This window comes from Augochlora pura, chromosome 10, assembly GCF_028453695.1.
Source record: "Augochlora pura isolate Apur16 chromosome 10, APUR_v2.2.1, whole genome shotgun sequence".
NCBI classification, from domain to species: domain Eukaryota; kingdom Metazoa; phylum Arthropoda; class Insecta; order Hymenoptera; family Halictidae; genus Augochlora; species Augochlora pura.
This window is the reverse complement of record NC_135781.1, coordinates 1885451-1895611: the sequence shown is the minus strand read 5'-3', so window position 1 is coordinate 1895611 and position 10161 is coordinate 1885451. Positions and strand designations below refer to the sequence as shown.

The 10161-nt window shown below is 42.4% G+C and overlaps 1 pseudogene; it reads right to left on the bottom strand.

Annotated features, from left to right (window-relative positions):
• Window positions 1–6669: 6669 nt before the first annotated feature.
• Window positions 6670–7289, bottom strand: LOC144475896 (putative salivary secreted peptide pseudogene; annotated as a pseudogene).
• Between the last annotated feature and the right edge of the window lie 2872 nt (window positions 7290–10161).

Below are 10161 nucleotides of genomic sequence, written 5' to 3'. Positions count from 1 at the left end.
GTTCCTCTCTCTGACTCTCTCTCCATATTTCTCCCTCTTTAAGTCTCTCTCAATGTCTCTCTCCTTGCCTCTCTCTATATGTTTATTTCTCTCTCTATCTCCCCCTCCTCTCTATGTCTCTCTCTGTCTCTCTCCCTCTTTTTCTCTTCTTGACTCATTCTCTCTCTCTCTCTCTCTCTCTAAGTCTCTCTCAATGTCTCTCCCTCTCTCCCTCTCTTTATGTCTGTCTCTCTATATATAAGTCTCTCTCAATGTCTCTCTCCATATCTCTCTCTCACTTTAAGTCTCTCTCTCTCTCTCTCCCTCTCTCTTTAAGTCTCTCTAAATGTCTCTCTCGCTCCCCCTCTCTCTCTCTCTTTAAGTCTCTCTAAATGTCTCTCTCTCTCTCTCCCCCTCTCTTTAAGTCTCTCCCAAGGTCTCCCTCTCTCTCCCTCTCTTTATGTCTCTCTCTCTATATAAGTCTCTCTCAATGTCTCTCTCTCTCCCTCTTTCTCTATTTTTGCCTCTCTCTCTCACTTTATTTTTCTCTCTCTTTTTCTATTCCTGACTCTCTCTCTCTCTCTCTCTCTCTCGCTCTCTCAATACTCGTTCCATCATACTCTGTGCACCGTACTCGGTCCACCATGAAAGTCAATGGTGGAACCGCGGGCGTGTGTCCGCCGCGAGCCGGTCCGGCCCACGCTTTCGGTTATTGCTTGTAAAGTTGCGAGACCGTTCGAGCGAGCCGCGGAGCGAAACAACGGTCGTCAGACAATGCGTTGACAGGATCGGGCGCGAGAACGAAACGAGTGAAACGAACGAAACGAGGGAACGAGCTAGGAAACGAGCGAGAGCGAATGAAAGAGCGTGTTTGCACGAGGCGTACTCTGTGCGGCGGTGCCACAAAAGAGGAGCCCTGGCCGTCAATCCGAAACCGCTGCGACCATTATCGGGCAATTTTAAACGGAAAGCCGTAGTTACGATTCCCGCGTTTTAACACTAGACGCTTGTCAAACAACGCGCGACAAGTTCCTCCCGATTACCGGAATTTCGCGCGCGCGCGCGCTCACTCGCGCCGCGCCGCGCCGGTATTAACGAGAAACGGGAGCGCGGCGGAAAAGAATGGAGCGACGGGGCGCCCCTTGTTCGTTTGAGGCCGAATTAAAAGTGGAACGGCCCGTGAATTCGTGTAACCGTTTTCCTCACCCTTCTCCTCACCCTTCTTTTACCAGGGACCTAGGGACGAGGCGGGGGTGGGCGGCGAATAACGTCCGGGGGGGGGGGGGGGGGGGGTGGTTAAGAGAGAGAGAAGGAGAGAGAGTGAAAAGGGCCTACCTAACCCTTTGCACCCGAGCGGTTGAGGCACCGCTAAAATTGTTACATCACGTTTCGTAAAATTCCTTTTTTCTAGAAATTAGTGCGATCGAAAGAATTCTAATTACAATAATTGCAGAGAAAATGCTAGGGCAAGGGGTTAACCCCTTCTCTGTAACCATTCAACTAGATATAATATAACCTCAAAATACCTATAAAATTCCCTTTTTCTTCCAACGAATTAGCGCGATCGAAAGAATTCTAATTACAGTAATTGCAAAGAAAATGACCTAACACAAAGAGTTAAAGACGTTCCATTATTTACCTGCCACTCGTTCGCTTAATCGCGAGCCTGTGAACGCTGGCAGCAGTGCCGGAAGTCATCGTCCCCGTCGGATTGACGATGACGGGACAGCGTACATATGCTTAACCGTTTCTTTTTCAGCAAAGTGGTTCTCCGGAGATCGATGCGCGCGCGGTGCGCCGGAACTGCACTCTCAGCTCTCTCTCTCTCTCTCTCTCTCTCTCTCTCTCTCTCTCTCTCTCTCTCGTCTATACGGAGGCGAGCCTTTAACTTGATCGGCTTTCGCGAACGTAGCCCGCGCCTCCGGGGGTCGCGTCGCGCCCGATCAAACGGAAAACGCAAGTCAGTTGGTCAATCCATTAAAACCATTTCATTGGAGATTCGCTGCGTAACGTCTACAACCCCGGCTGACTTGCATTACACCGGCGATGTTTCAGCTCCTCGCGCTCGACGACGTTCCAACAGCAAATTTGAAATAATTATCCCGGCTCGCAGTACATTTCCATTCCATGCGAGGAAGCGCACTTTTATGCATACGAAATTGATTCTTGTTAATCGACCAGTTTTAATATTTGGTTTTAGTATTTAACCCCTTGCCGTACCATTTTCTTTGCTATTACTATGATCACAATTTTTTCGACAATTTCTTACAAGAAAAAGGATTTTTATATTTTGTGCTAACATTTGGTTGAATGTTGAAAGGATCGGTGGCAAGAGAATTAAAATTTGATTGCTTCTGAGCAACTTATAACAACTTATAACTCGAAATATTATCTCCGTCGCGAGTCTGACTCTTTAAAGTACGGCAAGGGGTCAATTGATTCAGCGAGAGTTGTTTTCGTTGGGTATGGTGCTGCGAGAGTGCCGGCAGAGTGATGGCAGCGGAGTAGTATGCAAGGGTGCGCCATCTATGCAGGAGAACTATTATCGATGAGTCGCTTTCGTTTCGGAGAAGATACGAAAGGAACCGCAAGGTTCGAAAAGAAGTGGCCCGCGAACGGCCTGCAAACGGCCCGGGAAAGGCTTAAAAGTTAAAATTGCCGTAAAAATTCAATTGCCATAATACATCCATAAGACGACAATGAGATGTTCATAAAATGTCTATAAAACGTCCACGGAACATCCATAAGACATTAATTTTTTTTTTATTTATTGCAAACAATTTTCTAGACACCCTATATACAACATATCAATTAAAATTATATTTAACTCCAAACACATACTATATATAAATTCTCCCACCAACATTCTCTTTAAACAACAACTACGTCTCTCCAACTTTATTTCGTCCCTAATTTCCAAGAAACAATTCCTACTGCAATTAAATCTATTTTCCGCCGCGTCAACTGAAAAGTGTCGCCTGTTGAAAAATTCACCACGAATTCCTTATAATTCCGTACTCTTCGAGTCTAGGAAAAGAAAAGAGGGTCTACCAGACGGTTCGCGCGCGTCGCGCGTGCACTTGTTCCACGCGTCTCTGCTCGTCGAAACATTATATTACGTTTCCGTAGAAGTAGAGACACGCGCGCGCGCGAGAAGTGCGCGAATAAAAATGTATAAACGACCGGGGCGACCTAAGTGGTTCATTTTTTTCCAGGATTAAATATTCAGAAGGTACTGGGGCAGCGGCCGCTTCAAGAGGCCCATACGCGGCACCGGAAGATGTGGGAGAGAGAGAGAGAGAGAGAGAGAGAAAGTGAAAGAGAGAGAGACTTAAAGAGAGAGAGAGAGAGAGACTTAAAGAGAGAGAGAGAGAGATGCAAAAATAGAGTGACTTGAGAGAGAGAGAGAGAGAGAGAGATGCAAAAATAGAGAGACTTGAGAGAGAGAGAGAGAGAGAGAGAGAAATAAACAGAGGTTTTAAAGACGTCCAAAATTATAATGTAATAAAATTATGTCATAAAACAACCAGAAACAACAAATGTCTACTGCTTTCGCACTAAAGAAAGAAAGGACCTTACTTAACACCCTAATAACTTCGCCAATCTATAGTACATACATATGTCTTAGGTCCGTTGTTCGCGGCGCCGAAATTCGTGATTTATCGCGTGACACTCGACAGGGAAGATCCAATGACCCGTATCGAATGCGACGTACGCAGCGATGCAACCGGGCGCGCATCCGAGAACTTTTACCGGGCTGCCAACTGATTGTCGCTCGATATCGGTGCAAAAAAGATCAGCGAACGACGAGAATAGACCTGACGGCGGCGGCGGTACGCGCCTATAAGCGAACGAACGTGTCTCTGTCTATACACGCGTCTGTTAGGGCGTCAGAGCTGAATTGTACCTTCTAACCGGAGGTCACCGATACGAACAGTGTACGCTCGCGCGCGCGAGACTATTTCTGCTAGGGGGTGGATATATAATAGTGCGGCTATTTTTGCCAGGCACGTGCAACTTTTAGATAGTTCCGTCGTTCGTGTATAGCATGTCGCCGGACACTGACACCGATTGTTTTTAAACAAGCGGCGGCTCTCTCTAACCTCCCTCCCACCCCCTACGTGTCCGTCACGTGTCGCCGCTGCATTATGCAGAGGAACACGGTATACGGAGAACCGGTCGCCGCTTCGACGTCGTGTGACGGTATTCTCTGTACTTCGGTTAGTGTCAAGAGGATCTTTAACGTGACTGTCAAATTTGCATTCTCACCTGTTCGATCGATGTGTTAGGGGATACTTGAGAGATCGGAGACCGGAATCGAGCGGCGTGGCTAGACACAAGCGCATACTATGCGGCGGACGGCTCGTTAAGATGGTTGAAATCGAGGCGGATTTTTGAAGTACAAAGCCTGATAATATACTGTACTTTTATAATATATAGTCCACGTGTATCATAGAGCAAAGCGCCGCAACTAATGGCGCCGAACTTCGCGATGGAATTCCAGTCCGCCGGTATTTAAACTAATTAACAAGTGCGCGGCTGTTTACGGGATGGATATTTACCGACCGCCCAGACACAGGGGGCATCATTAAAGAACAATCCGAAGAAAACTGTATTTCCCTCCGGAACGAGGGCGCGAGCGCAGCGTTTTGAGAAGGCAGGAAACTGCGGACAAACTAGGTACTCGAGCGCGCTCGCCAGTGGAACGGAGATAGAATAAGTAGGTTAACGAAATGGTCGTTCGCAAGCTTGAGATACCACCACCAATTTCAGTGGCCCTCAACTCAATTCGAAGTTTCGCCGCCGACGCCGCCGCCGCGCGCGATCCCCACGGTAGAATGCGCCGGGCGAAGCGACAACAATTTTCCAGTCGGTTGTTCCTCTCTCTCTCTCACTCTCTCTCTCTCTCTTCGTGCCGACGCCACGCATGCATGCACAAAATCTACTTTGTACCGGTAAGCCTCGGGAACAGAAGATCCGGAGCCCTCTCTCTTAGGGGCCGAAATCCGCTCCGCGAGGAAAGAATCCGCGCGCGAGCGACTCGCTTCGTTGGAAAAGCGTTCCGCTAATTAAACCGTTCGCCTCGGTTCTTCGCGGACGAATTTTCTCCGAATTTTGCCGCGGCCTTGCGACGAATTTGTTTAACGCTTTAGCGGACTGTGTATTAATTTTTTAAAATGTCAGACGTGTTGGAAAAATGGAGGAAGGGTGGTAAATTAGGGGTGCGAAAGAGGTTATGTCGCCAAACCTGGAAATCGTGGATGAAAATTTGTAAACTTTGACGCTTAATAACTTTGCGAGGAATCATTTTAGGGCGATGATTTTTTCTTGAAAATAAAGCTTGGAGTTTCTAGTTTTTGATACTGTATCTGCATTTTAAGTTTAGTGCTTTGTTAATATTTGTATTTTTTGAATGCGAAGCCATGTTTGAGAATCGTTCATTCGATCTATGATTGCCATCTTTACGATGTAAGGGTTACTTTGAAGTGCTGTCATTTCGTCGCAAGATGTCGCAGCTGGGTGATTCTTTTTTTAAATTAAAGAGGAAGGTTCGAACTTTATTCTATCATGATCGCAATCTCTGGAAAAAATTTGTTAAAACCCCTAAAATTTGTTAAATTTAGCAAAAATCAAGATTTTCTATATAACGAACATAGCTTCGTATTAAAATTGTTACTGTCATAACCGTGCATCGAATTTAAAATCTAAAAATAGTGTCTTAAAGCAGAGGTTTCAAGCTTTAATTTAAAAAACAGTCATCATTTTGCAATAATTTTTCGCGAAGTTACAGCTAATCAAAGTTGACCAATTTTCACCCAAACTTTCGCTATTTTATAATTTCTTCGTGGATATAAATACAAAATCCTTTATTTCTTATTTTATACTAAATTATTTCGTTTATTTATTCTTTTATTTCGACTCGGCTCTGTATAATAAAATTTTTGCAAAATTTCCACCGAGTTACTGATACCTGTATTGCAAAAATTTTGCGAGTGCAATGGGCGAACATTTGTGTGCGTGACTCAGTTCGATCACAATTTATCAAAAGCACCGTCGGAACTTCGGTTCCGGCAACTAACTCCACTTGGTAGTTGTTTAGGTTGGATCAGAGCACGTGCTTGTCTCGAACAGATGAGGTTCGAATAGTCCAACCTATTCCTGCTCTAAATATCGAGGCTCTACACCATCGATATTTATTCGACTACATTTTCTATAGAATTACTTACGTTTTAAAAAGGAAACCAGAAAATCGTGAATAAATTATCACATAACTCCAAGATTAAATAATATCAGATAAGAGATAAAAACCTATTTATATCAATTGTTATACTCAGTCCATTTATTAATATTTAACAATATTTATCCAAAACATTTCCTGTCGCACAGAGTGAAAACCGAAGCACATTTTATTTATTTTTTAACAATTAATTTAACATACTTAGAAACGGGATATCGAGTTCTAGTAAAAATGGTAATATTCTAGAATGTTTAAGTCTTAACTATATATCTCAGTGCAGAAATATCACAAGATATTATCATTAATTATTATATTACATACATTAAATAAAAAAGGCATTTTCTCATATTTACTTAATTTCCCCAAAAAACCAACGAACCACCATAAAAATCTCAACAACCGTCACACCCAAGGAAAACAAAAGGTACACGAACAAAGAAACCACATCGACATAATGTTAACAAATTTTTATTATCTCCTCGAATCTCGTGCGCATAATAGAAATAAATAAATAATCAGGCGGAATACTTTCGACGATTAAAATCGTAGAAGGATAATACAGTTCACGGTGGCACAATAAAAAATTAACGTGCGTACACGTTGACGACGAAGTTGATGCCATGTCCCCTCTGGCTGGTGAACTTCAGGGTGACGTTGTTATAGCCAGGGCCGCCTTTGACCAGCGACGGGTACGCGCCGTTCCCGTTGTTCTTGAGATCCACCGCCTGGACCAACGTGATCCTCTCCCATCTCGACGCGTTGAACGTCCTCGTGACAGTCTTGACTTGCATCCAGCTGCTCTGGACGATGACGTTCTGCCTCAACACCAGCCTGTCACCGGCTTGTCTGTACCCGATGCTCAAATTGTTCGACTTGTTGTACTTCGCGTAGTTGCTGTAATCCGGCACGGATGTAACCTCCGTGGCGATCACGGCGATCAGGGCGATCGCTAAGCAGACGACCAGCTTCTGCGCAGACATGACGAAAAACTTCTTCCTTTCTCTTTAATTGTCACGAATTACCGAATCGCACGTTTTGCTTGCTTATCGAGCTGTGATACGCGGCACGCAGCGTTGTCCCTTTTATATAGCGGACCGGGTACACTTGTCTCTTATCGCGAACGCTTATCGCCGACTGTTTGCAACCGATCTACCTGGAAAGATTTGTTCGTAGAACGCGTGAACGAAGGATGAAGGCTTCTCGAGTATCGACCGATGCATCGATCGATTATCGGCCGGAGATAAAATCGTACGTTCTTCAAAATGTTGCCGTACGATTTTCGCGGAAACGGAGTAGGAGCGAGATGCTTTTGTTTACGATTCAAGATGGAAATGTTTCATCGATGAGATGGCGATCATCGGGGGAGAGAGAGAGTTGCAATTGTTGTGCAATGCGCGAGTCATGGTTGGAAATCTAATTGGGTGATTTGGATAATAAGTGGCGCAGGTGTTGCGGATATTTTGGGAATATTATATTATTGGAATATTATTTGTTGTATTGTTTATTGTATTTATTATCTATTATATTATCAGAATATTATTGAAGTCATTATATTAAAAATATTATGGTAGTTATTATATTAACAATATTATATATTGTTATATATTATAAAATATAAAATTTCCAATACTGTTATTATAATATATATTACATAATACTGCTATAATAATAACAGTATTGCAAATGGTATATTAGAATTATTATTGCAGTCGATATAATAACAATATTATTGCAGTCGTTACATCAACAATATTGTTGAAAACATTATTTTGAAAATATTGTTACAGTTATTATATTTGGAATATTGTTACAGTCATTATATTTGGAATATTATTGTTATCGCAGATATAATAAGAATATCATGGAAGGTTTTATATTAACAATATTATACTATTTAGGTCGTTTCCGCGGCAATTTCGATGTACATAAGTTAAACTATTCGATCATACGTTGCCGCGGATGCTTTGAAAGGCTCCTGGTGTAGATATCGGAGAGTTTGCGCGCCCGGGACCGAGCCAAGGATGTGTGTGTGTGTTTACGTGTATGCACGCGAGGAACAGTGTGTACACACGGCAGGGGATGCGGAGCGTTCGACGACGGCGGAGTCGGGGGTTCGCCCGTGAATTATAGAGAATGTCGTCTATTATGAGATTGGGGCCGAACACTTTGCTGTGCACCGGTCCCACCGATGCGACGGTGTATAATGATCGTCGTCGTCGTTTCCAGCTGCGAGAAGACGTTCGCGTTTCGAGACGATACATCGTCGACTTCGCGGTTCGCTCAGCCTGAGAATTAACCCTTTGCGGCCGAATGGCGACTCTATGCCTCCCCCCCCTCCCCCCTAAAAATGATCGTGCCACGTTTCAAAACAATCTTTGTCAAATTTACAAACGCATCGCAAATTTTATATTTTAGAATATATAAGAATATATAATATTGTTATTATAATATTTACCATAATATTCTTAATGCAATGACTGCGACAATATTTTTAATATAATAACTTTAGTCAATTTATACTGACTTCATTAACTTTATAGTACCTTTATTAACTTTATACCAACTATAGTAAATTCATACTGACTTTATTAACTTTATGCCAGCTTTACTGACTTTATAGTAATTTTTTACTAACTTTGTAGTAACTTTAATAACCTCGCAGCAATTTCATAATTCATTCCACTTGTCTTATCAACATTTTAAAGCGCGCCAATTATGGTTCAAGATGTAAGCCACAATTATCGCGACAACGTGCCCCGCATAATTCTGATTCGATCATTTCGATCCTTAACGCGAAGGTATAATTATTGTACACGGTTAACTGTTATCGTAAAATATCAATGTTAGGCGGGCACAACGATGATTTACATCACCCGCGTAACAGAATACTAATCGCGTAGGGTTGAAAGCCGGTTAGTTGATAGCTTCGTGGGTCTAGATGAACGATTATTACGAATTTACAGCTTTAATATAAAATATTTACATAGACCGCTTGAACGCCGGGATACGTACAGCAGAGCGCAATATGTTATATTTCGGTATCGCGGACGGCGCGCCGGCCGTTAAAGGACCTCCGCCATTTTTAGCGCGTCGCGTGCAACCTTCGCCCGGCCGTAAATTTTGAGAAAAACGCTATCGCCGGACAAACCGTATTTACAGCGTTTAAAAATTGTTCAAGGAATTATAAAACGCTGGAGATCTCGCGAAATATATAACGCGACGCGTTTTATCGCGCGAGATCTTTGTTGAAAGCGGCGCGATCGCCTAAATAGACCGCGAACGTCGACGAGCACGTGACCCTTGGGGTGGGGAGGAAACAGTGAAAGGGTGTAAGTAGAGTTTAGGCTAGTGTAATTTAGTCAAAACTACAACCGCTTGTATATTAATCAGTAATTAATGATTATTATACAAAATCTATTGATAATTTTTAAAATCTCAGTTTTAATTGTTCAGTCGTACGTTCTTGTTGCTTTCAGTTTACTATATTATAATGAATCATTTTAACTGTGATCATTTCTAATCGTCCAATTTATTTAGTAACTTTAAGGCTATGACCTATGTAATTTCATCTTTTAATTCTATAAATTTAATAATAACAATTTTTATTCGAATTTAGTCCTTTAATATTCTTAATTTTTACTGTAGTCTACTGATATTATTATTAACTTTATTGAATTCAATTATTATTATCTCCCCCGGTTTAACAATTACACAAAGACATCGCAAGACTCCCTAAACAATGCACAAAATACAAATATGCATTTCTTCCAAATCGAAAGAACATTTGACTCTACCATAACCTAAATCAAGAACTAAAAGCATAAACCACCGCATGCAACAAACAAAGATCATCTCGGTCCATTTAAAAAATTCTCGAGAAGAATAAACAACCACACAGCGTAGCAAAGAAATAAATCACAGGTCAAGGGGTTGAAAGAAACCTA